The following is a 27,935-nucleotide window of genomic DNA, read 5'->3' as shown; positions in this document are numbered from 1 at the left end:
ATAACAATGTCCTGTGTGGTAGAATAATAAGGGATTTATGTATCTGTCTTTCTGATGGTCTGGTTTTTTACGGGCCATTGATTATTTATTTTACAATGTTTTCAGCCTTGTAAAACTTGCTTCAATAAATTTCCAGGTTTGTTTCATAAATTTATCTGAAGACAGTAACAGTGCTGACCAATTAGTCAAATATGATAGAATATGAACACAGTATTAATTGTCACCACATCCAATCTCTTCTTAAATGTTTGCATATTTGCTTTGCCAAAGGGCAAGCTAGAGGAAGCTTGCTTTGATCTCAGGATTACTATCTTAAGCCTTAGAAAAACACTAAAACATCATCAGTATATTTGTTCAGAAAAGGTAAATCATAAATCAATGTCCTGGTGCACTTTTTTGTTTGCCTCAGATTTTTCAAGGTCTCTTTGACCTAGAAGCAGAATATGTCTGAAGTTTCCATCCTACTCACCTCTCCTGGTCAGTTAGCACACAAGACTGATAATAAAGAACTATAACATTGCTGACCAAATTAGTAGACATGGCCACCTCATTTTTCAAATTACTGATTGGTTATGACAACCACTTTTTAAACCTTCTATATTACGTACTTCTCATGATTTCTTCAAAATGTGTGATCTCTTTTGGCATATATTTATTAAATAGGGAGATTTAAATTTAGGCTTATAAGCCTATGCAGTGGTCCTTTTGTTAGGAAAATCTACAGAGAAAATTATATATATGGTCATAACTATGACCTGCTTATGGCCTGAGAGTGAAATTACATCTGTGTAATTTTTCATTAACATAAAAATGCCCAGTTATTGCAAAATCAATTCTTAGATTTTAAAAACTTAATGTAGATATTTTTTAAGCATCATCAAACTGTAATTGTGGTGCAAAAATGTATTTTTGTATAGAGCTAGAACTGTATAAAAGGCATTGGAACTTGCTTTTTTGGTAATGATTTAAATTTCATTGGCCATCTGTGGAATGGAACAAAATTCTTTAGTTTGAAAGAGTTTGATTTATGCCATTCAATTCACAATAGCTCTATGCTTTATGTCAATTTTGCCATCTGTGTTTTCTGTTTATAATCAATCAAAACTCATTGGTTTGGTCATCTACTCCTGTTCATATAAGTAAAACTAAAGGAGGGAAAATATAGTAATTAAAAAATTACAAAAAGAAACACCATGAAATCTATAAACCCATGCACAAACAATAATATTGCCTTACATATTGACAGATTTGGAGATGTCATCAAAAATGTATTACTTATTACTGATCTGAGAATGACTGAGTCTAAAACCCAGGCAAATTCAATTTTATTTATACTACCCAGTGGAATTCCAACAAAATGACCTTTCTCTCAAATGTACAAAGGAGAAGAATTCCATGTTGCCAAATATTCTATAATTCTAAACTTTTACAAATATAATAAGTTGCTATGTCATAATAGTTGGACAATACTTAACATAGCCTAAGCTCTAAAATCTGAGTACAGCAGAGAAACCATGCTCTTGATTCCAGTGTAGTGTGCCCTATAGATGTTATAATCACTACAGAAGAGTAGGCTCAAATTCCCACAAACGTTTCAATCAAAATACCAGAAACATCACGGATGTTATTTAAAGCTGAGCATCCAGGGATGCCTGGGTGGCTCAGTCGGTTAAGCGTCTGCCTTCGGCTCAGGTCATGGTCCCAGGGTCATGGGATCGAGCCCCACATCAGTGTGATCCCCTTTATGTTCATAGTTCTATCCCCTGCTTTTGGGTGAAAAAGGAGGAAAGGAAATGAGTGGTGGGGGAAAATAGGAAAGACCAAGGGAAAACAAGAAATAATTTAAATAATAATGATTTCTGGCATATTTTTCTCACTTTCTCTAGACACAGTTGCCATTATAACATCTTGTGGTTGGAAACAACCTTGACATGCATCTGATCCCAGTACATCAAAGTCTTTACATATCATGTATTTTTATTCTATTTTATTTTTTTGAGAGAGAGCGCAAACATGAGCAGGGGCAGGGGGAGAGGTTGAAGGAGAGGGAGAGAGAGAATCTTAAACAGGCTCCACGCTCAGCACAGAGCCCATCTTGGAGCCAGACACAGGGCTCCACATAGGGCTCTATCTTAGCACCCTGAGATCATGACCTGAGCCAAAAACAAGAATCCAATGTTTAACCACTGAGCCACCCAGGAGCTGCTGCATATTATGTATTTTTATAAAAGCTGTCAGATGTGGTTGGAAGGAAAGCACACTGGAAGCAGAGTAATAATATCTCACGTGCAGTATCTGAGGCCGTGCAACCATCACCTAATCTTTCTGAGTTTTACTTACCACATTGGTAAAACAATAAGAGAAAAGTATAAATACATGTAGTTACCCAGACTGTTTTGAAGGAGCCAGTGAAAATATTTTGAAATCCCAAAGGGCTATCCAAATATGAAATACAATGATTATTTTCCTTCACCTGTAGCAGAACTAAGAATTAAAACATCAGGATGCCAACTATAAATTTAGTTACCTAAAGCAAGAAGCTTTATTGCTTTTTTTAGATTCAGAAGAGACCTAGAGAAAGAAAGGACACTATCAAAAGGAAATGATGAAAATAATAAACATTGCTTAAGTAGACATTCACAAAGAGAAAACAGGTTAAGTAATAGTAAGATATTCCACCCAATTACTGCAGCTATGTGGGGGCTGGGGAATAGCTCATTCAGGATGAAAGAAAGATAAAAATATATTATGAAAAACAGTGAACTTGGAGGTTGAAGTTAGGAAATGTTCTAACTGCTGGAAATAAAGAATCAATACGGTGCCTAACATTGAACATTAAAATGAAAACAGAAGTTTTCAGAAATACAAATAATGTCCTTGGAAAAAATAATGTCATGATGTATCAGTACACATTTATACAGTAATGTTCTCTTTCTTTGTGGAAAATAAGCCCCCAAACTGGATGTTCTTAGAGTGACAAAGGGTTTTGCTGCAGACCTGAACAGACATTTTGAGACTTGACTGGAGCAGACTAGAGAGAACGCAGCCTTGGCATGGTTAAGCATGGTTGTGTGAAGGCTGTTGATGAAAAGAATAGATAAAATTAAGCATAATATTTATTCAAATCAAATATTTTATTACTAAAGTACGGACAGTAAAAGCACAAGTTGGGATTTATACAAAGCAATATTTAGAGGGCAACTAAGATTAGCAATAAGCTATGCCAAACACTGGCATTTACACAATTTTTTTTCTTTTTCTTAATCAAGATATCATTGATATATAACATTGTGTACATTTAAGGTGTAAAATGTATTGATTTATATATTACAATATGATGATTATCACTAGAACATTCACCAATACCTCTGTCATGTCACATAATTATCATTTCTTTTTTTGTGGTGAAAACGTATTTTTCTGCTGCACTTACACTCTTAAATTTCCATAACTACATTATTTTTTTCAAGTTTTTATCATTATTTCAAGAATTTCTGTTTTACAGGTGTATTTTCTGATTATTAATCCTGACTGGCAACTGGGTACCTCTGAAAATTGTTTTTGCTGGTGTCACTTACTATGACTCAGTTCAGGTGATCTGAACTGTTCTTAAAGATTTTTATCTTCGTTCAATGTTGCCTTCAACTTCTTACTAACTCAGTAACCTTGGTTATATAATTGACTCTCTTTTTATGTCATTCTCCTTTTCTGTATAATAGGAGAAATGGTTGTATATACTATAAATTTGTTATAATAATTATATATATGTTATACAACATATGGCACCTACAAATCATTTTATTTTTATTAAAATTAGAGATTAGTAGAAATATTAATAAAATGGAATAAAAAGGTATTAAAAGTAGGTTATGCTCTGGCAAGATACCAATTAATTCTTGTTATTTTTTAATGATAATTTTTCACATTTCCTTTTTTTTTAAGATGTTAGTTATTTACTTGAGAGAGAGAGTGAGCGAGAGAGAGTACAAGCTGGGGGAATGGCAAAGGCAGAGGGAGGAGCAGACTCGCCCTTGAGAAAGGAACTGGACATGGGACTTGATCCCAGGACCCCAGGATCATGACCTGAGCTGAAGGCGGAAGCTTAACCGACTGAGCCACCCAAGCACCCTTTCAAATTTCCTATATAGACATTTTGCTTTTGCAATCACATAAAAATTTAAAAATATATTTGTTATTAAAATTCAAATTCACAACTGTTTTTATAAACAGCCCTTTTTTGCAAATATTTTGATGTAATGATATGAGAATCATTTCTTGTAAACATAAATCTATGTTGTTTATGTTTTTTTGCAATCTTTCAGACATTTTTAGGCATTAATAATCATCTTATTTTTGTATGTTTGGATTTTTCTTGGATATCTTTTTGGGTAAGGGAGATGTATAGTTTCTGGGAGGTGATAGATCCTTTATCAATTTTGTTAACTTTTCAGTATCAAAACAAATTTATGTAATAAATTCAGTTTAAATTGCAGCTTTAGGTAATGTTTGAAATTGTTTTGAACAGTGGTGGTAAGGAGGAACATTATGATTGAATATTGGTAAAGTGATTGAACAAAATCAGGGAATAAATAAATCATATGTAGAGCCAAGTATCAGGCTACATTTTCTCTTCAGACTTGAAAGTGCTCATCACTCAGATATTTAGAACTCTATCATATAAGAAACAGAAGCGGTTTTTATTTTTAGTTTGAAATGTAATGCCGTTAAAGAAATGATCAGTAATTTAAAGGAAGTATGGCCATTTGGGGTAGTGAATATGGAAATATTTTGTTTTTAAGCAAACATCAAGGGAAAGTGAGCTGCCTATCTTTCAAAGCAGTGGTGAATTATCTGCTTATTTAAAACTACATTATAATTGTTTTCCTTTTTCTTCTTTATTTTTTTTCTTTTGGAATGCATAGAAAGACTATTCAAATTAACCTCTGTGTCCTTACTTTAGCTATAACATTTAATAACCCTTCTAGAGGACTTAGTTCCAAATAGCCTTCACTAAAATTATTCCAGACTGCATATTTAGCTGTTGTAAAACTAGGAAACTTTCTTTGATTATACTAAAATTTAAGACAAGTTCCAGGGGCATGAGGAATATTTTTATGGTAAGCCTATTTTATACCTGTTATATTAGAAGGAATCCAACATCTTGCTACCCAAAATAAATAGTCATTAATTAAAGGAGAATTATTTTGTCAAAGTTTATAAAATGAATATTAGGAATTTTTAAGGGAAAAATGTTCAGAGGGCATGTCATTCTAACACAAGTCTGAAGCCATCCCTGCCAAATATTTTCAATACTTAAAATAAGATTTTCTTTGTTTCTAATATCTTAAAACTTGGAAAATATATGTCTTAGAATTGCAAAACGAGTTATGGTTACACTGACATGATTAATCTAGTGATATTAAAGTGTCACTTCAACATCTTATAGCATGAAAGTCTGAACCTTGTTGCATATATTATGTAGAAAAGAATCTAAGGTGTACAAGCATTTGTTAGCAGGAAACATTGCAAAGACAGCCCTGCCACCTTCTGTTCTTAATGTTTCCTATCTGGTTTCAAAGTCAAATCAGTAGATTTAAATCACTAATTTAAATATATCATAGTATTAATCCCTTAACTAAACACCAATAGCTTTATTTCTAGAATACTATTAACCTTAACTTCCCTATGTTCATTAATTCAGATGTGCAGAATAATTTATTTCATTGGCCCATTTTTATTTTTTCAAGAAGTTCATATAGAGGCTATATAGGATACTCTTTAGAGTTTGCATGTGTGTATTTATGATGTTATTGAGTCCTAGATAACCTACAAAATTAAAAGCTTTGCTTTTATAGTATATGCAAGCTATGCTGGGAAATGGAATTCTTGCCACATAAAATGAAATTTCAGGAAGTTTTATTAGCAGAGAGTATTGTGAGTCTGGATGCAATGACATAAGGAGAATGAAAGATGAAAATTTTAGACCCTAAATATACCAAAGAAAAATTTGATGATGCAGAGCGAACACTTTTTAAAGTGCCGTAAGACCTATTTTTAACTTACTAAATTAAATGTTTTATATCTAAAGACAACATTTCAGATCAATTCTCACGGGCACATTATTGAGGAAAAAATACAACAACCTGAGGATGTACCAGATTGCTCCCACAAAGTAAAACAAGATCAAAACCCACTCCTGCAAGGACATTCATATTCTTGTAAATTTTTGATGCTGTGAAAAATATTTTAAAAAATCATTAAAATTGATGTTGACAGATGTATTATTAACTCTGGTACCATTCTTATATTATTGCCAATACCATGCAACAGAAATTTAGATGCAGGACAGAAATTAGCGTGAAATTTCATGACAATTTATTTTAGGACAAAAGCAGTAAAGTCCTTTAACCATTGGTGAGCCGTGTCAAATGTAATATCTACATTTTTCTTATAGGAACTTTTCCATTTTTCATTATTTTTTTCTTATTTAATGTTGGAAATGACACCACTTGAAGTATTGCTTTGTCATAGAGGCCAAATATTGCATCTATGACTATCTGGCAAACCCCTCTTCTAAATATGCAATAAACATGGGCATATACTGACATTATTTGGGTTTTTCATAATGTCCACACCATAATTATAATGACTCCTACTCCTTTTCACTCTAGATGCATCAGCCTCTTATCTCTTCCTCGATTACTACAGTTAACTCCTACCTGAGGGATTTTTCTTTAATTCTTCCCTATGCCTTTCTATCTCTTTATGTTTAAAACACACATAGTTTAATTTGTCCCTTTAAACCTTCAAATGGATAAGGGAGATAGTATGCCATCAGGGATGTAATTCCAATTTAAAAAGGGAGAAAGATAGTTGTTTTAGATGCATTCTTGTTTTGGAGTATAAGGGCAGTATTACAAGCTTGGCCTCCCCATAATAGTCTCAAAGTGTAAAAATGGAAATGTTGACTAGAGAGGGTTGTTGTCATGATGTTGATACTATGATTTTTCCGAATGGGTCAGCTTTCTCTATTTCTCGCTGTATCAAACTTCTTTCACTAATCTGGCCAGATGCTCCTAGAGCACAAAATCTCTACCATTACTCATGCTCTGCTGCAATTTTCTGACTGGTTGAAGTTGAACATTTTTAAGGATTTGTTCAGTTATTAAAAAAAAAAAAAAAATCTATGATTAAAATGTTAAAATACTTTGATAGATTGCCTGAGTTAGATAAGGACAAAAAATGAGTTCTCATGGAAGTGCCCATGTCTGTGTAATGGACTGATCATCAGTGTATTTCTTCTACTTGTGCCTGGACATTTGAGCCAGTATTTTGTGCCCTCTGAAGGGACTGATTTCTTTACAAAAGATATATTTAAATCTTATGGAAGTCTTCAAAGAAGATCTGGCATTTCTTTTTTAAGATTTTATTGATTTATTTGACAGAGAGAGACAGCGAGAAAGGGAACACAAGCAGAGGGAGTAGGAGAGGGAGAAGCAGGCCCTCCGTTGAGCAAGGAGCCCGATGCGGGGCTTGATGCCCAGGCCCTGTGATCATGACCTGAGCTGAAGGCAGACGCTTAATGACTGAGCCACCCAGGCGCCCCAGATCTGACATTTCTCAACTAAATACTTGAGATCGGTTTGCTGGTAACTTGATAGTTGATGACAATGCCATATAGGTTTTGACACCTGGAGTAACATATTCCTTCTCTGATAGGAATATGATGTTTCTCACCCTGGCACTGTCATTTCCACTGAAATATCTCAGTGTTGTGCTGCTTTGATATATAAATATCAGCACCATGTATCTGATGCTGAATATTTTAAAATCAGATTTCTATAGTCTTTTTCTGTGTTCTACGCTACATAATGGGATGTTTTTATTTTTAGTCAATTTATACGTGTCTAAAGTCTGACACTTGAAATATCCAAAGCAGCCACATTAATGGAGAATTTTTGTACAAACACAAATACATTAATACAGCAGGAAAGCAGGGTTTAAGTCAGTTTGTTGCATGGAAGACATCATTTTCCTGAAAACAAATGGTGTGTTCAGCTGCCATCATAGTGACAGTACAAACAGCTAAAGGACAGAATTATTGCTAAGATTTCCACTTTACTTATTAATGATTGAAAGGAAATTCACTGTGATACCATCAAGAAATGGAGGGGTTTGAATTTTTATCTTCCTAAAAGAAACAGTTACAAAAAAGCAGAAATGAGCATTCATGTTATCAGTTGTATTTATTTTAATAAGTAGAAAGATAAATTGTGACAATTTAAAAATAATTTGTATTTCATTTTATTCATAAGTTTTTCAGCTTAGGAAAAAAGTCCCTTTCTGGAGATACAAAGTCAAATATTTGCACTTTTTATTTCTCAGCTACACAACGGAAGAAAGGCTAAAAAAATCATTTTCCTGTTCATATGCTATTTTGTTCTCTATCCAACTGGAAGGGAAATGTCTTGGCAGGAGGTAAGATGTCAAAAAATGTGCTAGATTTAAAGAAAATGCATAGAATAGTAGTTTTCTCTGGCTTCTGTGAATACAGTGTTCAAAGTATAGAAGTTAGCAGGTTTATTTATTATCCTTCCTTATTTTTAGCCCATAGGGCTTGAAACAAAATTATTCCCAAGTTTGTTTCTTGCTATTTCTATTTTAAAATGGAATATTTCTAAATTTCTTCAGGGTATTTTGTCTCAGTTTTTCATTCTATTCAACCACAATCCTTGAACCTGGAGTATTTAGAAAAATGTGAGTGTGTACATGCTCATAATAACATGCATGCATGTAGGCACACTGAATAAGCTGAGTGAAGGAAGAGTTGTTCAACCCACTTTTTGGGCCATAGTTTGGAGGTTATTATACCAGAGCCTTGCAGAGGTTAAGCTACACTTCAGGTAATACAGAGTAACTTTATATTTATTTGAAATCCAGGAGATGAACCTGGAACAAGTCAATTTTTGCCTGCCTCCAACATATAATAACAACAACAAATGTATGATTTGTGTTTTATATGTATGTGTGTGTGTATATATATATATGAATAGTTACATATATTGTTATACGCATGTAGTTGTGGATAGCATTTTTCCACATATCACTCTGCTGAGTATAAATTTGCTTTCTTATAATTAAGGACAACAAGCTTTTTGAGAGGCATCCTAAGGTGTAATGTTTGTTAATCAGTTCCTTTCTAAGGGAGTTATAGATTAATTGGACCTAGCTTTCTAGGTAAAAGAAATAAATCTCGAGTTTTAAACAACAATGACAGATGCATGAAATAATCTATTTTGACATATAGTTCTCCTGAGAATCTTTCAAAATCAAAGTTCTTTGTATAGAGGTTAGTTAACTTACTTGTGTACAATGTCATCCCAGAAGACATTATCCAATTTGTTTTTCTTCCATAGTTTTCCTTCCTCCAGTTTCATCATCTGTGTGGAAGCTTTTCAAATCTGACAGCAAAGCAGATTATTTTCCAGTTAAGATGGTGTGATACAGATGCATTGAGATCAACACCTCAGGAATCAGTAGCTTAGGATAGCTGTCCAGGGAACTAGGGAAGAAAATGAATTCTGTGATCAAGCATGTATGAGAAAATTTGGAGGGGATGGTTAAATAGTTATTTTTATTTCCTATAGAAATATTCATTGTAATTTCCATGATAAATAATTTTTGAATTTTTAATGTGTCTCATACAGCATCTTCTCCCCCACCCCAGAATGCCTATAGACATATTGAAAATATTTACCAGGGTTCTCGATAGTTCTATGGCTATTAGTAATACAGACTCTTCCCTATTGTTTTCTGTTGAGGAAACATTTATGTAATCACAGAATTCAGTTATTTTCACCAGCCACAAACCTTTTAAGTGCTTAGATAAACTTCTCTTATATTTCCTCTATTACCTACCAAGGCATTAAGCTCAATGATGAAATGCATTTAATCCATCCATGACTCAAGAACATTTCTAGTCTGTTTTTTTTTGTTGTTGTTGTTGTTAGCTGCAGTGCTGTTAGTGGGCTAAGTACATGTATTAAGGCGATTTCAGTAAATATAAATTTTCAACATATATAGCATCTGGTATTTAGACATAAACAGATGGCTCAAGTACAGATGTTTTCAGATATTGGCTACTATTCCATTGTAGATCATAAATCATGGTTACACTAAAGGCTCTTAAGCTAAAGAAGATGGATGTAAAGTTTTCTTACCAATCAGGAAGGGCTTTAATGGCAGGAAAAAAAACAAAAACAAAAACTAAATCTCCATTTATTTAACTAGCTATTTTTCCCATACCATTTTGATTACAATCAAAAGGTGTATAAAAGACAAATTAGCAAATCAAATATATCCCTATATAAGAGGTACACGTAAAAGATGTTGTGAATACCCGTAATAAACATAACTAATACTTATTCTAACCTTTCTATGTGCCAGTCACTTTCCTAAGTTATAGATACAGATACATAGATCTATATTCCAGACCTCACTGTGCTATGAAGAGACGGACTATGTAATGTGACTTCCAAAAAAAAAAAAAAAAAGCTTATATGTCATAGTTTGCATGTTTAATTACATGTCTATCTACTGCCCTTGTAGAGACCAGACCAAAAGATGGATGGATGGATGGACGGCAGAGATGTTCTGATGGTAGACAAACATTTGGCATAGGCATGTTTTAAAGTTCTTTTAAGACCTTCAGTTTTACAAGGGAATCACACATGATTTATATGTGACCTTAGTTTTCAATTTTTGGAGTATCCTTATGATCTTTTTTTTTTTTTTAAAGATTTTATTTATTTATTTGAGAGAGAGAATGAGATAGAGAGAACATGAGAAGGGGAGGGTCAGAGGGAGAAGCAGACTCTCTGCTGAGCAGGGAGCCCAATGCGGGACTCGATCCCGGGACTCCAGGATCATGACCTGAGCCGGAGGCAGTCGCTTAACCAACTGAGCCACCCAGGCGCCCCTGGAGTATCCTTATGATCTTAATGTTGTTTCCTATCTCACATTTCTAACCATTATAACCTCAAATATCTTAATGACAGTTTAAGGATCTGGTAACACCAGATCTTTCAAAAGTTTTATGAATCCGAAGTCAAAGAGAAAACTCTAGGACTTTTCAGCAATCATGGCAGCAAGCTAAGCGCTCGCACCTCCTTAGCTATTACCTTACTTTCGTATGAGCATTGGCACTTCTATGAACTTATTATACCCACCACACTAGAAAAGTTTTTGTTGCAATGCATATTCTGGTCAGTAGGTTTGATTTAAAGACCAGCTGCCTAAACTCTCAGTAAGTTTATGCCTGTGTTAACAATTTCACAAATTTTGGAAGTACATAGTTGGTGAAACTACGAATTTGTGGGGGACTGGGAAGAAGGGTCTCAAGCATAGTTGACAGAAGTGGTAAACTAGCAGCCACTAGTTCAAAACAAGGTCACAGGCTGGGGTGTCTGGGTTAAGTCAGTTAAGTGTCTGACTCTTGGATTTGGCTCAGGTCCTGATCTCATGGCTCATGAGACTGAACCCTGTGTTGGGCTCCCCACTCAGCAGAAGTCTGCTTGGACAGTCTCTCCCTCTGCCCCTTCCCCTGCTTGCTCTCTCTCTCAAGTAAATAAATAAATACATCTTAAAGGGGAAAAAAAAAGGTCACTGGCAAGTTTCCTTGGATGTCATAATAACTTAAAAAGCATTAATTTGGAAGTTTTGAATAAAAATCTAGATTTCTGGTTTGTTGTAAAAAACATCTGGACACATGGGTATGTTTTCCCATGGTTGGAGATAAGTAATCTTTGCCCCCTTTAATATGACATTTATTCTCCTGTCACCCGTTTTCCCCACCTGCTAATGCAATACCTGACCCAGGTCAGTCATTTAGGTGACCTGCCTATCTCTGTGCGTGTTTAAGGATAGTGACTGTGTTCCCATTATTGCCTTAGGTGCAACTCCACCCTCAGGCCTACCCCCTGAGTCTTGGCCCAACATATGTGGCATTCTCATTATAAACTCACTTCCCCTTCCTTTCCTTATAAACTATTGTCTCAGTCTATAAATGATAATCTCACCAAAACCCGTATGCTACTTCAGATGATAAAGTGTACACCAGTAATAGTCATAATACTTTTTAACATATTACCATTGAACTACTTGCTCCTCTTCTCTCACTGTTCATACCATTGACAACTTCCACTGAAGAGGCACTGGCAGAATATAGAGTATTGTCCTAATAGGTTATTCGCATTTATTTTGTTTTAGTTCATAGAAATTCTTATGTTTTCATTAGCAAGAAATCTCAACATGAAAATGTGGTTTCACTGATGCAGATATTAAAATGCATAAATGGAAAATTGGCATCTAGCTGAATAGAATGGCTCCAACATTAAGCATATCATGCTGCCCAATATGACATGTTTGTACTAGAAAAGGAGTTGATGAATTCATCAACACAGTAGGCTAGAAGGCCATTGTGTTAATTGGTCTCATAAGGGAAAATCAATGCCTTGTTATCTCCCACCATATCCTTGGAGCCAAGATCTTCATGTTGATGGAATAACAAATAACTTCACATGCATTGCCACACACCACACACAGAGCAGCATTCTCGTTCCTTATTACCTCAGACGGACACACAATCTGTCCTGCATTGTGGATCTTGAAAGCCATCTTTCTGAGAAGCAAAAAAAACAAAAAACAAAAAAACAAAACCAACATTTCAAGGAAAAATGGGGAGGCTATGAACTTAATCCACAGAGTCCAGACATTCGGTGTTAGAACTTGATGGCATGATTTTCTTACATCCTCTCTTCCCTCATATAGATCAATGACTTTAAGCAGCTCTTTCATAAGCACTTTCATGCTTATTTTATTACCTAGATAAAAATCCCTGGTGGGCAAAGAAGCAACAGTACAAAGTAAACTGTGAGTAACTCATTTTTCCTAAGTTATGTTGAGAGACCCCATATAGGTAGGTATGTGAGTCTGGCTGGCCCTCATAAATATTTTAAGGAGGTGACTTTTACTGAGCTATCAATTGATTGATATATTCATACCAATTTGCTATATCTTTGGGGGAAAATGCATAGCTGGCCTTCAACAAAGAAGTATATGGCCAATCATATATGTATATATATATATATATATATATATATATATATAATATTTGTTTTCCCCAGAGTAATAGCATTATGCAAAGAGGGCATCTGGTTCTAGAATCAGAAGAGTTAGTCTCACTGTTTACTTGCCATAGATCTTGGGTTGTTTCAATTTTAATTGAGGACAAGTTAATGGCGTTTTACAGAGCTATAATAATCAAATAAGGATATACAAATAAATGTCTGCATAAATCTCTAAATAATAATAGATGATAATAATTAGTATTTAGCTAATACCTTACTGTATGAGTCCCTAAATTTTTTATAGCACTTGATCCCTATACTTACCCAAGATTCCTGCTATGCTCAAACTGAATCAAACTGGTTCCCTACAGAGCATTTTGCATCGATCTGTCTACCATGAAAGAAATGCATAGGTCAACTTTTATTGTGCTAAGAAAAGCCCCGGCCTATAAAGTAAATGAGTTGGTGCTAAGAAAATGCTAGCCTCCTGTTTTATCCTAAGTGAGATAAAAAATGAATATAAGAATAAGAACAAATAAGAATAAAAAATAATGATGAGGTGAGAGGGCCTGCACTCTGCCAGCAATTGTAAAAATGTATTATCCATAATCCTCAAAAACACTGTCATGTGAGATTTATCTTTGGCCAAAGACATATCAAAAGTAATTGCTGGTGCAGAGCACAGGATCAAATTTGTCACTCTCCAATGCTTGTCTAAGGACTTTCTGCTATACAACTATCTCTCTAGTTTTGGAGACACAATAACTGAAGAGAGAATACTGAAAAGGATGTCATAATCAAGTGGCAGTTAGCAGAAGGCATTTAAGAATGTTCTCATACACATCACCAAGTGATCGTCTGCTTGGACAATCCAAAGGGCTGGGATAACACACTTTTTACCAATAAGTAAACCATGGAAGTATTTGAAGCAACTGAATAATTCTAGAAAGAAACACACCACCATCTTTTGTAGTAAAATGATTTACACTAGCTTTCCCAAATGCATTAATAAAGTTTTATTTCTTACTTTTGTCAAGTCTAAAGCAATTCAGATGCCCTTCTTTTTCTTGTAGCTTGTATGCCGTTAGCAGGGAAAACTAGAACTAGAAGATGCATGCGACTTTTTAGTTGACACAAGTCACTTCCTCTCATAGTCTATCGACCAGCTCTAGTTAAATGAACCAACCTGATTGCCAGAGAGACTAGGACATTTTGATCTTCATATGGGTATTTTTGTGTCTTATATACTTTATACCATGCTTTGGTTTCTGTTCAGGTTTTTATTTCATGAGGAAATGTCTTTATACCAAATTATGTAAATAACTGTTCATTATTTTAAAGCTGAAAGCTATTTATTGTCACCATAGATGCTAAAATTTGTGAAGTTTATGTATTCTCCTTACAAATGGGAAACCTTCGACCTTAGATCTTACTCACAGGCTTTGTTTTTGCCTAAGTTATCAAACCGTCTGCAATACAATGCAAATCAATATGATGCATTGAAGCAGCCACATAACATGATGTTTCCTGGAATTCAGAATGATAATGGCATTATCTCCTTATTGTCAATATGACTACATTATAGAAAGCATTCAGTTCTTCCACATCATTGTTTCTCATAAGATACCTTAGTTGTGAAATGTGAGACCTGAATGACCCAAGCTTTTATTGATTAAAATTTGTTATCAAGATAGAATTCAGACTATAACAAATAACTTCAGCTATATTACATATATATGATATAACTTTGCCTAAGAAAGTACAGAAAAAGTATTTGATCTAAGCAATTTTGGGTAACAGTGTTGCTTTGATATTTTAAGGAAAATGACTAAAAGAACCGTACATCACACTGTGCTCTAGTTGATAAGTGTGTTTTCTATAAGAGGTAGGCTAACATTTGGAAACCAATGTGTGTGTATAATAGGGTAGGGCAAATAAGTAAAATGTAGATAATGGGAGCCAGGTTTCTTACTGTCAGAGAAAGAAGCTAGAACAAGAGAAAAAGGGAGAGAGAGGGAGAAAGAAGAGGAGTAAAACTAGAAGAAACCCTGTGGGGCTAGATGACAGAGTTACCAGTGTGAACTCTTGGGTTTTTTGTTTGTTTGTTTGTTTTTGTTTTTTAAATTTTTTAAAAAGATTTTATTTATTTATTTGACAGAGGGAGAGAGAGAGAAGGAGCAGGGCTAGGGGCAAGAGGGACAGGGAGAATCAGACTCCCCACCAAGCAGGGAACCCAACGTGTGGCTTGATCCCGGAACTCCGGGATCATGACCTGAGCGGATGGCAGATGCTTAACCTGACTGAGTCACCCAGGCGCCCCATGAGCTTTTGTTTTATAAATATATGATATGCATACAGGTAGAGCAGAAATACAATAGATTTGTGTATATATACAGATTAGTATAGCCCAGCCCATGTCGGAATTGGGTCAGGGAAACCAAAAGAGGCTCATTCTAAAGACCTTCGAAAAGATCTTCAAATCAGGTCACATTGTGAAGAAATGGGGGTTAGGACTTCAACATATGAATTTGGGGGGAACACAATTCAACTCATGACACCTATTCATGTGCATTCCACCATCAAAGATTTTCCCTCATCCTCAGCTTGTGTGTGTGTGTGTGTGTGTGTGTGTGTGTGTTATTTAGGCTATTTCGGGAGAGGATAAGTGAGCACAAAGTCAAGCTGTGACAGAGAAATGTATGGTTCTCACATAGTCTCCTCCTTAACAGTTGCTGTTAAGAAACTATCAGCCTGAAAAGTTAGTTAAAAAAAATCTCTGAAAACTTACAAAATGCATTAAACTGGAAGGCAACAGAAGTCTTTCTATGGGAGCATAATTCTGTTTGATTAGATCTTACCAAAGACAAACTTAGCAACAAAAATCTACCACTTTCCATTCTGGCAGTGACTCAGCATACTGTCATTTATAATAAAGGCAAATTGCCTACTAATTCCATATATTATACATGGTCATACAAATCCAAAGGCAAAGTTTGTCTTCCTGTTTCCTTATAATAAAAATTCATTTCCATCTGCGCCCCAACAAGGCAGAATTTCCACTGTTTTTTTATGCTAAGTTTTGACAGCACTTATACTAGGGATCAATGGATAATATAACACAGTGCCATATGATCATCATATATCTAACAGATAGAAATATCAATTTCAGTGCAATAGAAAGGAAGAACATTTGAAAACATGCCAAAAAGGAAATACACATATGCAAAAACATATTGGATACTACTGTATTTAAAATATTCTGCACATCTGTTATTAATTTTCCTCTGCTGTGCAAAAAATAATTACATTAGCTACTGAAAAATCAGGAAAAAAATAGAGTCAGAATCCTGGGAGATGTTGTAATATTCCATAAATATTCAGGCCAGCTGGGCCAGTTTCACAGGCTTTGAGAAAGGCAAAACTTTATAATGTCTACAATGGGTTTGGTGCTGTTTGCCTGAGAAGTGACCTATTAGTGGGGAGACTTAAATAAAAGTGCAAACAACAGAGGATATAATCCATTTATAATCCTAAAGCCAGGGCTTCTTCTAATATTTCCAAGGTACTTGGCAAAGAATCAACAAACTAATAGCTCCCTGCTCCCAAACTATCTGAGCTATTATAGAGGACAGATCTCAGGATCATGGAAATGTCCTAGTGTAGTTCCTAAGAGATAAATGTTTAATATTAAGAAAAATAAGCTATATTCTGGTGGGAAATAAAACCCCAATAAGATGCGGCACCTGGGTGGCTCAGTCGTTAAATGTCTGCCTTCGGCTTAGGTCATGATCCCAGGGTCCTGGGATTGAGCTCCGCATCCGGCTCCCTGCTTGGCGGGGAGCCTGCTTCTCCCTCTCCCACTCCCTCTGCTTGTGTTCCCTCTCTCGCTGTGTCTCTCTCTGTCAAATAAATAAATAAAAATCTTAAAAAAAAAAAACAATAAGGAATCTTAATTTCTGAATTTTTTTTCAATTTTGGAGTGCAACTATGCTGATAGAAATAACTGATGGAAAAGCACTGTATGTTGTATGTTGCTTTTCTTGATAGACTCTCTAACTCCCAGAATTCCAAGTCGGATTTTTATGCTTTCAAGACACTTATAATATTAACGATAATATCTTTAAACCCTAAAATCACTTAAATGTGTAACCTGATCCTTTGTGCACACAGAATGACACGTTGAATGTGTTTTGCAGTATGCAGTTTTGCAGGTGCAAGTTCATTGGGAATTTCTGCTAGCAGAACAAAAATCACAAAATCATGGTTCTACAAATATCCTCAAATTTAAAATTGCTCAATTTAGACTTTTCTCTTTTTCTTTAAAGCAGCTTGTTGCGCCTGGGAAGATTATACACCTCATGGATGCCATTTGTAAAGAAGCTTCATAATCATATCTGTCTTCCTTCCTTTTTCCCTTGACCACATTCAATCAGGCTCTTCTAAGCTCTTTTGCAACTAGGCCCCAATTTTCAGACTTCTGTGTTCACCTCTGTATTTTCCAATTTTAGCAAAAATCCTGCTAAATCAGTTTAATCAGAATCGTCCACCCTGGAAAGCTGGCCATTTTTGATATCTAATCAGATTCCTCATCCTCCACCATCCCCCAGAGGGTATCTGATCACCATGGCCTGCCCTAGCAAGAATCCTGTTGGGTCTGTTTAGCTGGAATCCCTCCCTTATCCCTGATGTTTCCTCTTAATTAATTTTCTATACAACTGTACACCCCACCCCCAGTCCTTTGCTATAAATCCCCACTTTTCCTTGTTGTATTCAGTATTGAACCCCATCTCTCTCGACCACTGCAAAGCCACATTACATTGGTCCTCACACTTACCCTGACAGTTCCCCTGAATAAAGTCTACCTTATCATCTTTAACAAGTGTCATAAATAATTTTTTTTAATACTTCCTCCTTTCCTTCCTTTCATCTAGCTTTTTTCAATCTTTACTTCTTCCTGATCTTGTTCTTTTTTTCTTCCATCTTTCCTTTTTTTTTAATAATAATAAAAAATGTTTATTAAAGGTTAATTTGCCATGCACTATGTGTTGCTATGTGAGACATGCTTGTTTTGGGGATGAAACATCTCTAAATTGATGTAAAAATGTAGCAGATCACAGAACTACCATGGAGAAAGAACTCACATGAGGGAGATGGACTGTACTCATATTATAGGGCCAGAATTTGTTTAACAGTATCTAAAATATATTAATTCAAAAACAGGAGTATGTCTAAATTCACAAATTGATCCCCAGGTTATTCATTCAGTATGACAATACATGTAAAATTCATGGGTTTTTTTTTTGTGTACAATTTAGTCTAATTGCAAGCTTAAATGCTTCTCTAGAAAATTAAAATAAATAACATTCATCAAAATTTATAAATGCTCTCCTGTGAAGTTATAATAACTTCGAAACTTAAAGAAGGAAGAGATTTCAGGAGTCATCTATCTAGTCATAACTTCAGTAGTCAAACAAGGAAATCAATCATTTTATGCATTCATAAAGCAATTACTATTTGATGTGCAAGATATAAGGTACAGGGTGTGGTATAAATATGAAACCATGTGATTATGCAGAGGTGATATATCACAATGTATTAGGTAGGGACAATAAAACAAAAACAGTAAAGGTCATTTCCAGCATAAGACAGTATATGATGGTTATTAAATAGTAATAGGAACAATTCAAAGGAAAAGGAGGTCTCTATGTGACAAGCTGTCAGGGGAAAAAAAAAAAGAATTGCTAAGATTTTATTCATACTCTAAGTTAAAATATATTCTAAGCAAATGAAGAATATACTTTTTTTAAAGGAATATTCTTACATTCTGCTGTAAACTATAAAATACCAAGTTACCTGACCCTCCATCACCACCATCATACATTAGCATGTGCATAATAGTATATGTGAAATAACAGTATATATATTAGTCTCTACCCCCACTCCTTCCGGACACAGAGCTCCACAAACCCTTGTAAATTCCTGAGTGATAAGAGCACTAGGAGCATCTTCTATTCTATGAGGTGAATAGGTGGGTTTGGTATATGAAGTAGGGATATCTTCCCCTATTATTCAGTTCCCCCCACCAAAGCCAAACAAACTAAAACAAAGATATTTTGCCCTCATTTGTCCATCATCTCTATCATCTTATATCAATAAGTTGCTTTCTCAAAAAAAAAATAAGTTGCTTTCTCAAAGCAATCTAGAGTGTTGAGGATTTGTCACACTTCTCTGTGAGAAATGTGTACTATATTCATACAGAGTTTACTATTACACCTTAAGTTGGTTCAAGGTAGGCTACATGATAAGAAAATGAACCTTAGTAGTATTAAACATATGCTGAATTATTTTTTAGAATATATATGTATACATTTTTATTTCATTAATTTGAGAAGAATCCTCCACTTGGGATGCTTTTTTTTCTTTAAATATTCTTTTATTCTAAGCAGCACTGTAAGATACTCTTTTTTTATGATGACTTTAAGAACAGAATATGTCACTAGAAAAAAATGTACTTTCATATAGCAGACCAGTATTTTTTTAATATGGACTGTATATTTATAGTTTCCTGTCACCAACAAAAATCTATATTGGACAAGTACCAAGTATTTAATAAATACTTGATGAGTAAAACTAAATATCCCTTAAGTAAGACTCATCAAATAAATTTTTAAAAGCTGCTTTTTTCCAGTGACTGCTTATTTATCTGTTGAATAATGAAGTAAAACCATTTCACAAAATATATTAATAGATGAATAGTGGGGGTTGCAATTAAAGTTCATTATCTGCTAAATGGCACTGTCATATTTCTTTGGCTCCATGTTTTGATTTCCTTCAGTTCTGTAACCAGAGATCCACACTTTCATCTTCAATCTCTCAATCACTCCCATTTATCTCCCCACATTTCACCTTGAAGCCAAATTTAATAACTAAGCTTTAAAACCTGAAAGCTGGGGCAAGGCCTTATCTTTAGCAACATGAATAATGTCACAATTCTCAAAAAAGAAAATGCCCTCAACTTCTAGAGCAAGATTAAATTATATATTTACTCTAGGTTCTGGGCAGAGAAAAAGTCAATGGGCTATTTCAAATCATCTTTATTAGCCATGCTATAAAGATGTCATCCAGGACCATGTATTATTGATGCCTTTATTGTTTTCTTTTCATACTGTGATCAATAACAGTAGTATAAAATTTCCCACCAGTTACTTGGTCATCTTATAGCCCTATGGGATAACATAGAAGACTCAAGAAGGTTTGCAATTGAAACATTATTCACAAGAATGCATCCTTTAGATGTTGAGCTAATATAGTACTGTTCTTGATTTACTAATGAGATAAAGTCAGTGAAAGAGTAATACCAAATATGCACTCAGAGTATATTTCCATAGCTTTCCTTTTCCCTTGGCTCATCATTTTATTACTGAATTGGATGGCAAAAACTAAATAGCCTTTGAGCCTGCATCAGCATTTCTATAGCTACTCAAAATATATGTTGTCCTGCTATTATTTTATTTTAGATCATAACCTTTTTTAGTTTCTGAAATAAATTTGAGATTATCTCAGTGCTGATCATTCAAAGCAGATGAGTCTTCCCAGAAGAAGAGAGTGCCCCAGAGACATGAGGGTCAAATCACAGAGCACACCTTTAAGCAAGAGTTCCCGGGCCTGTCATAATTTATTACTTTGAAAAGTATTGTGTCTTAAGACTCTTTTGGTTACCTATTAGAGAAACATAGTGAAGGTGTTTTAAACCAGAACCACGGGAGTTATTAGATTAGCAGACAGCTATCTTCTAGAATACAAGGGCAGAGATGAGTCTTTCCTCCAGATAGACTGAATGTAGGTGAAAAGAAATCAGAAATATTAGATGTATTTTCTCTCTTCTTTTTGGCATTTTTCTTTTTTATTTTTTTTATTATGTTCAATTAGCTAACATAAGATACATCATTAGTTTTTGATGTAGTGTTCAACAATTCATTAGTTGCGTATAGCACCCAGTGCTCATCACCACACATGCCATCCTTAATACCCCTCACCCTGTTACCCCATCCCCTAACCCCCCTCCCTTCTGTAACCCTCAGTCTGTTTCCCCGAATCCAGAGTCTTTCATGGTTTGTCTCCCTCTCTGATTTCTTCCCATTCAGTTTTCCCTCCCTTCCCCTGTGGTCCTCTGCATTATCCCTTATGTTCCACATATGAGTGAAACCATATGATAATTGTCTTTCTCTGATTGACTTATTTCACTTAGCATAATCCACTCCAGCTCCATCCACATCGATGCAAATTGTAGGTAGTCATCCTTTCTGAAGGCTGAGTCATATTCCATTGTATATATGAACCACATCTTCTTTATCCATTCATATGTTGAAGGGCATCTCGCCTCCTTCCACAGTTTGGCTATTGTGGACATTGTTGCTATGAACATTGGGGTGCGGGTGCCCCTTCTTTTCACTATGTATCTTTGGGGTAAATACCTAGTGGTGCAATTGCTGGGTTGTAGGGTAGCTCTATTTTTAACGTCTTGAGGAACCTTCATATTGTTTTCCATAGTGGTTGTACCAGCTTGCATTCCCACCAACAGCGTAAGAGGGTTCCCCTTTCTCCACATCCTTGCCAACACTTGTATTTTTCTTTCTATGCATTATGGTTGCACACTGGCTTCTTCTGTTTCTTGGTGATCTTAACAAAATTTTGCCACTACAGCACTCCTGAGTTTATATACCTTATAAGTATATATATCTATATGTATAAATGAAATATATAAATATACCTTAGTTCCAAACATGCTTAGAGACCAACTGGGTGTTACCTGTGTTTAAATATTGCAATGTAAGTGCTCTCTATTATGAATATACCTGCCTTTTCAAAATCATCAGGTTTGGGGTGCCTGGGTGACTCAGTCAGTTAAGTGTCTGACTTCAGCTCAGATCATGATCTTGGGGTCCTAGGATGGAGCCCTGCATTAGACTCCCTGTTAGGGGGGAGTCTGCTTGTCCCTCTCCCTCTGCTCCTCCCCCTGCTCCTGCTCTTTCTCCCTCTCTCTCAAATAAATAAATAAAATCTTTTAAAAAATCATTATATTTAACTTATCTGAAAGTAACTTATTTAGAATGTTTGCTTTTATGATATTCAGGAATTTGGTATTTTGATTTGTGTGACTTTTGAATAGTAAAACAATTGTAAAGAAAATGAGACAGAAATATTTGAGAGCGCCGAATCCTAACCACTAGACCACCAGGGAGCGTCAGAGACAGAAATATTTGAATTATTTCTATTTTGATGGGCAATGTCCTCGAAAAATGTGTGTATTTAATATACCTACATTTATTTGTGTATTCATTTCTATTTTTGCATATATCTTGCATATTCTGAGTTTATATACTCAGAAAAATACGAAAAAAAAGTGTATAAAATGCATGATATTGGCCATGTAAATGAATTTCCAACTATGAACAACTGGCTTAAAAAAAATAGGTGAAGGTATATGGAGTTTATTTTGGTGAGAATATGAGATTCATTAATCTCTCCAGAAACAGTATTAAAATATCCATTGTTAACATGATGTTTATTTGTTATATTGACTACTATGTAACTAAAATGAATACAAGTCTATGCATTTGATCAAAGATATAGTCATTTCCCCCAACACTTGCACAATTCATATAATTTTAAAATGGTGTGTAATAAGTATTTTGGAGTCTCAAGGAAAATGTATGAACAAATAGAGAATATCAATAAAGAGAAAGCAAACCAAACAAAATTTCTGGGCCTTAAAAGTTTGATTAACTGAAATGAATTACTCATTACTAGAGGATTTCAATAGCCAATTTGAGTAGACAGAAGAACCAGTGACTTGATGATGATGAATTGCAATTATCTAATCTTAGGAACAGGAAGTAAAAATAAAAATAATGAACTAGGACTTGTGAGGTACCATCAGTGAACCAACAGTAGCATAATCAGAACCCCAGAAGGAGAGGAGAGAGAGTGGGGTAGAAAGAATACTTGAAGAAATGACTTAAAACATCCTATGTTTGATCAAAGACATGTATCTCTTCTTTCAGGAGACTAAATGAAAACCAAGAAGGAGTTAATACAAAGAAATCCATACCGAGGCACATTAAAATCAAAGGACAGTCAAGGACAAAAGGGGAATCTTGAAAGCACTGTGAGAACAGTGACTCATCATATACAGGGAATCCTTAATAAGATTAACAGCAGATTTCTCATCAGAACCCATGGAGACTACGAGGGAGTGGGATGGCATTTTTAAAGTGTTGAAAGAAAAGCAGGAAAGAAGAACCGGTCAAGAATTATGTATGTGGCCAGTTACCCTTCAAATATGAAGAAGAGAATGAGATATCCCCAGATTAAAACAAACAAATAAAAACAGCTAAAGGAATTCTTTGCAAGTAGACCTGCCCTACAAGAAATGCTAAAATGAGTCCTTCAGGCTGACAGGAGAGGGTACTAGACAACTTGAAGCCATATGAAGAAATAAAGAACTTTGGTAAAGGTAACTACATAATAAGTATAAAGTCTGATATTATTGAATTGGTTTGTAATTGTTCTTTTTATTTTCTACATCATTTCAAAGATAAATACATAAACTAATAGTTATAAATCTATGATAATGTGAAAGTAATGTATAGAAATATAATTTGTGACAGCAACAGTGTAAGGAGGTATGTGTAAAAGGACATGGATAAACATTAAATACATATTTCTAAGTGAAATAAGACAATCTGAAAAGGCTTCTGTATGGCTCCAACTATGTAACACCCTGGAAAAGGCAAAACTATTGAGGAAGTAAAAGGATCGGTGGTTGCTAGGCATTAGGGAGAAAAGAGGGATGAATAAGTGGAGCACAGAACATTTTTATGCAGTGGAACTATTCTGCCTAGTACTATAATGTTGGATACATGTCATTATACATTTATCAAAACCCAGAGATTATACAATACCAAAATAAACTCTAATATAAACTATGGATTTTGGGTGATGGTTATGTGCCAGTGTAGACTGATAAATAGTTACAAGAGTACAGTTCTGATGGAGGATTTTGATAGTGGGAGAGCCTGTGTATATGTGGGCAACAGAGATTAGGGAAAATCTCTACACCCTCTGCTCAATTTTGCTGTGAACTTAAACTTAAGACCAAAATGCAAAGTCTATTTAAAAAGATGCTACATAAAGCCAAAACAATGTTTGAAAAAGTTGGACTAAAACTACAGAGACAATTATTATATTTTTTTAACTTTTATTTTATTTAATGAGTGTTTTGTTGCTTTTTTTTTTTTTTTTTTGGTAGCAAGAAGTGAGAGATTTCATGGAGGCCAAGGTAGAAGAGAAGAAACTATGGAGAGCAAATAGAAATCTCTCATGGAAAGAGATGATGTCTTATACTCACCCCAGGGCAACAAAATGGAAGCGTTATAATGCAGCTTCCCTGGTTTCAACTCTGAAAGCCAAACATAGATACCCTATGGTGAGAGAAATGAAACAATCTTGTCTCACACTGCTGTGAGCCTTCTTTCTGCAAAACCAACATCAGGTTGTAATTAGAAGTACACTAGGTTGGATGACTTTGAAAATAAGCCCCTTCTTCCATGGCAAGACAAAAGGCGCTGTTTCCACTGAGTCTATCTTGGGAACAGCCTATTCTCAATAAGTACCACAGTAACATGAGCCCTATCCTTGTATCCAAGAAATCAAATCATTTCTAAGCAGATGCTAACAAGACAGCAGTAATTTTTTTTTTTTTTTGTCCAGTGTCATGTCAGGGTGGTGGGGTTTGAAGGTATTTGGTGTTTACCTAGTGATTTTTTTTCTAGATACAAGTGCTTCCTGGGTCATTATAACAGCAGTATGCTTAAGAAGATGTAAAATTACATAGGAAAAAGCTGACAGTTATCTTTCTCTTAGATTTACACAGCTGGTTCTTAGAGCAAGCAGTGGACCTCTTGCATCAATTTGAAAGTTGATTTCAATCAACATTGATTGCCCAGTCTGGACCATTAAGTGCATAAGCTGATTTCAGAAAAATGAAATGTGATGGATGTGGAAATCAGTGTGGGGAAGCTAAAGAACAACAGGAAGAAATCAAGGGTCCTGAAGTAAACAAACCCATTTACAACTGTTTGCTAATTAGCTTTTTTTTTTTTCCTTTAAGTTCAGCAGTTTTGTTGATTGTTCTTTTCTTCTTTACAGAATCTGAATCTAGAGAATCTGAAATGCAATGCATCCTAAGAACTATGTAATAGTAAAGAAATTCATAGCATTCCTAGTTACATTCCCCAAGTTAATGCAAGTTCTGTATACACGGGGAAGTAGGAAGAGGGAGTACAGGGAAACCCAAGTGTCTCAAACCCACAGAAATGGATACAGGAGGAGAGGAGGGACACTGAGACATTGGGGGGCTAATGAGATTTTATTCACCTTAGTATAATGCTTTCATTTTCCTCATAATCTGGAATCTGAATATCCTTTTTAAAACCAGTCGAATGTCTTTCCTACTTACACACTTACTGTTTTCTTCAAACAATGGGGTACAACTGTTTAGAGATCCCTGAGCCCATCACCCTTTTATTAACAACCAATAACAGCAAAAATAGAAATGGAAAGCATTAGGAGTTTAGAATTAAGATCTTAAGTGAGTTTACAATGAGATTAACTGTACATGTTATGCTGGTTATCCTACATATTTTGCCCTATTCCCAAAAAAAGCTTAAAATAGCAACAGAAAAAGAGAGTGAAGGTCCATGAATTAGGTAAAGCTGGGAAAGACAGAGAGAAATATATTTACAAAGGGAGATAGTTCACATGGCAATCTTCATATCTCCAATGGAACAGAAAACTAGTATTTTAACATATACAAGAAGTAGAAGCACAATCCTTTTTCTTCTTTTTCTTCCATCAAAGAGCTTGAAAACTAGTGGTTTATAAGAAGTCATTTTCAGTAATTTTATTTCCGTGTTACAGGCTGTTATATCCTTCTGGATATTTCCCTCACTTCATTAGAAGAGACAGGGATTCTTTATTTCCATGCTAATATGCTATTCTTATTATCCTGTTTATACTCCTCAGATCCATAAATGTCCTCAGCCTTTCATTCCTGATTTCAGTAATATGGAGCCTATGTATTTAACTAAAGCCGTAACTTTAATCTTTATGTTGCACAATTATAACACAGTTTTGGTTTAATGAATTATAAAATCTTGAATAGCATAAGGTATAGGCAGGCATATTTTTGCAAAATGTATTTGTGAATATTCTCTGAACATTCAAAATGTGGATTCAAAAATTGCAGTGGGTTTGCAGCTCTACTGAAATGAACTCAGATATATACAGAAAAAGAAAATTTTCTTTTCTCAAGAGCTGAGCTGATCTCTTTTATAAGCCATCACAGAGCTCTATTAGTAGAGAAATATGTCTTTACCACTTTAAATAATCTTTTGATTGAAATATTCTTCTTTCATTATGAATGATTCTTTTGGCTAACTGGCTATGTAGTTAATCCTTCAGAGTTCGTCACTTCCATTTCTCCAAAATGGCAGAGAGGTATATGAAGTGAATCACAGGACTAGTGATTGGTCCTGACTGTCTCCTGGGAACTTAAGTAGAGGGAAAGCCCATCAAAACATGTACACCTGGCCTCTCCACATTGCCATGGCCTCCTTAAAACTTAGTGGCTGGATACAAAGTTTAAATATTCTAAGAGGGAAAGGGCAAGGTAACAGTGGCTTCGCCTTTTTGAAGCCAGCTTTGAAATTCATATATCATAATTTATATGACATTGATTAATTAGGAATAAGTCATAAGGTCAGGCCATATTTAAAAGAAGGGGAATTAGAATCTACCTTTTGATGGAGAGAAGTGCCATGAGTTTGTGGGCATATGTTTAAATTACCATAATCTGCCATCCATTTCTATTCTTCCCACATGTCAGTATACTAACCCCTCTCCCAAGACTCCAAGAAAGTCTTATTTATTATGGAATCACATTCAGCTTAAAGTTCAACATTTTATTATCTAAATTATGTCCAGACATAGAGTCTTTGCAGGTACAGCCCCTCCAGAACAATTCCCCTGTGGAAGACCTGGGAACAGAGACAAAGGACCTGTTCTCTGCAGTACCACCGCCCCCTGCCACCCACACACACAAGTGATGCAAGATGGTGAGCCTGGCCTAGGAGAGCTATTACAGAGCACCCCATTCAAAGCAGGGAACACACAAAGATTACACACATAAAGCAAATACAAAATCCAGCCAAGACCATGCTGCCAGCCTTTTTTTTTTTTTTTTTTTTTTTCCCATGCTGCCAGCTTTTTGATTAGGGCTCAACCCTCTGGCCTAGGAATGATTCTGGACGACTCTTGGATGCACCTTCAAGGTTCTTGATTCTACTGTCTGAACTCTCATGTCTATTCCGTGAGAAATGATTGGTATGTGCAGCTGAACGGTCTTCTCGGCATGCGCCATGCCAATACTAGTTCGAAGGTCAATATGCTTTATTTCGTTTTGCCTCTGTCTTAGTTCAAGCTGGCAATGCTGCATTAATATGTTGTCTTAAAATTCTTGCAGGTTTTCTGTGAGTACTAATGGCATTTGTTTCACTAGACAAAAGCCACACTAACGCATCTCACCAAGATAAGTCCATCCCTATTGTTAAAAAGTAAACCGAGGTGCACTAAAATGTTTAGAGTTTATTTGATCAAACATGGATTTGAATCGGGCAGTGCCCGACGGAAAGTGGTTAGGAGTGCTCCACTGACAAGAGCTAGGGGCAAAATTACTAAAGAGAACAT

The 27,935-nt window shown here is 35.1% G+C and overlaps 1 long non-coding RNA gene across 3 annotated transcripts in view; it reads left to right on the top strand.

The window, feature by feature from the left end:
* LOC118553296 (uncharacterized) overlaps positions 1-27,935 on the top strand; it is a 110,384-nt gene that overhangs the window by 71,611 nt on the left and 10,838 nt on the right. For all 3 annotated transcript variants that reach the window (XR_013445664.1, XR_013445663.1, XR_013445665.1), the window contains 2 exons: positions 8,386-8,478; positions 23,192-23,643. This is a non-coding gene — a long non-coding RNA (uncharacterized LOC118553296). The remainder of the gene's footprint in view (positions 1-8,385; positions 8,479-23,191; positions 23,644-27,935) is intronic.

The sequence above is a fragment of the Halichoerus grypus genome, chromosome 2 (genome assembly GCF_964656455.1).
Source record: "Halichoerus grypus chromosome 2, mHalGry1.hap1.1, whole genome shotgun sequence".
Taxonomy (NCBI): domain Eukaryota; kingdom Metazoa; phylum Chordata; class Mammalia; order Carnivora; family Phocidae; genus Halichoerus; species Halichoerus grypus.
The sequence above is the reverse complement of the archived record's forward strand: the minus strand, read 5'-3'. Positions and strand labels throughout refer to the sequence as shown.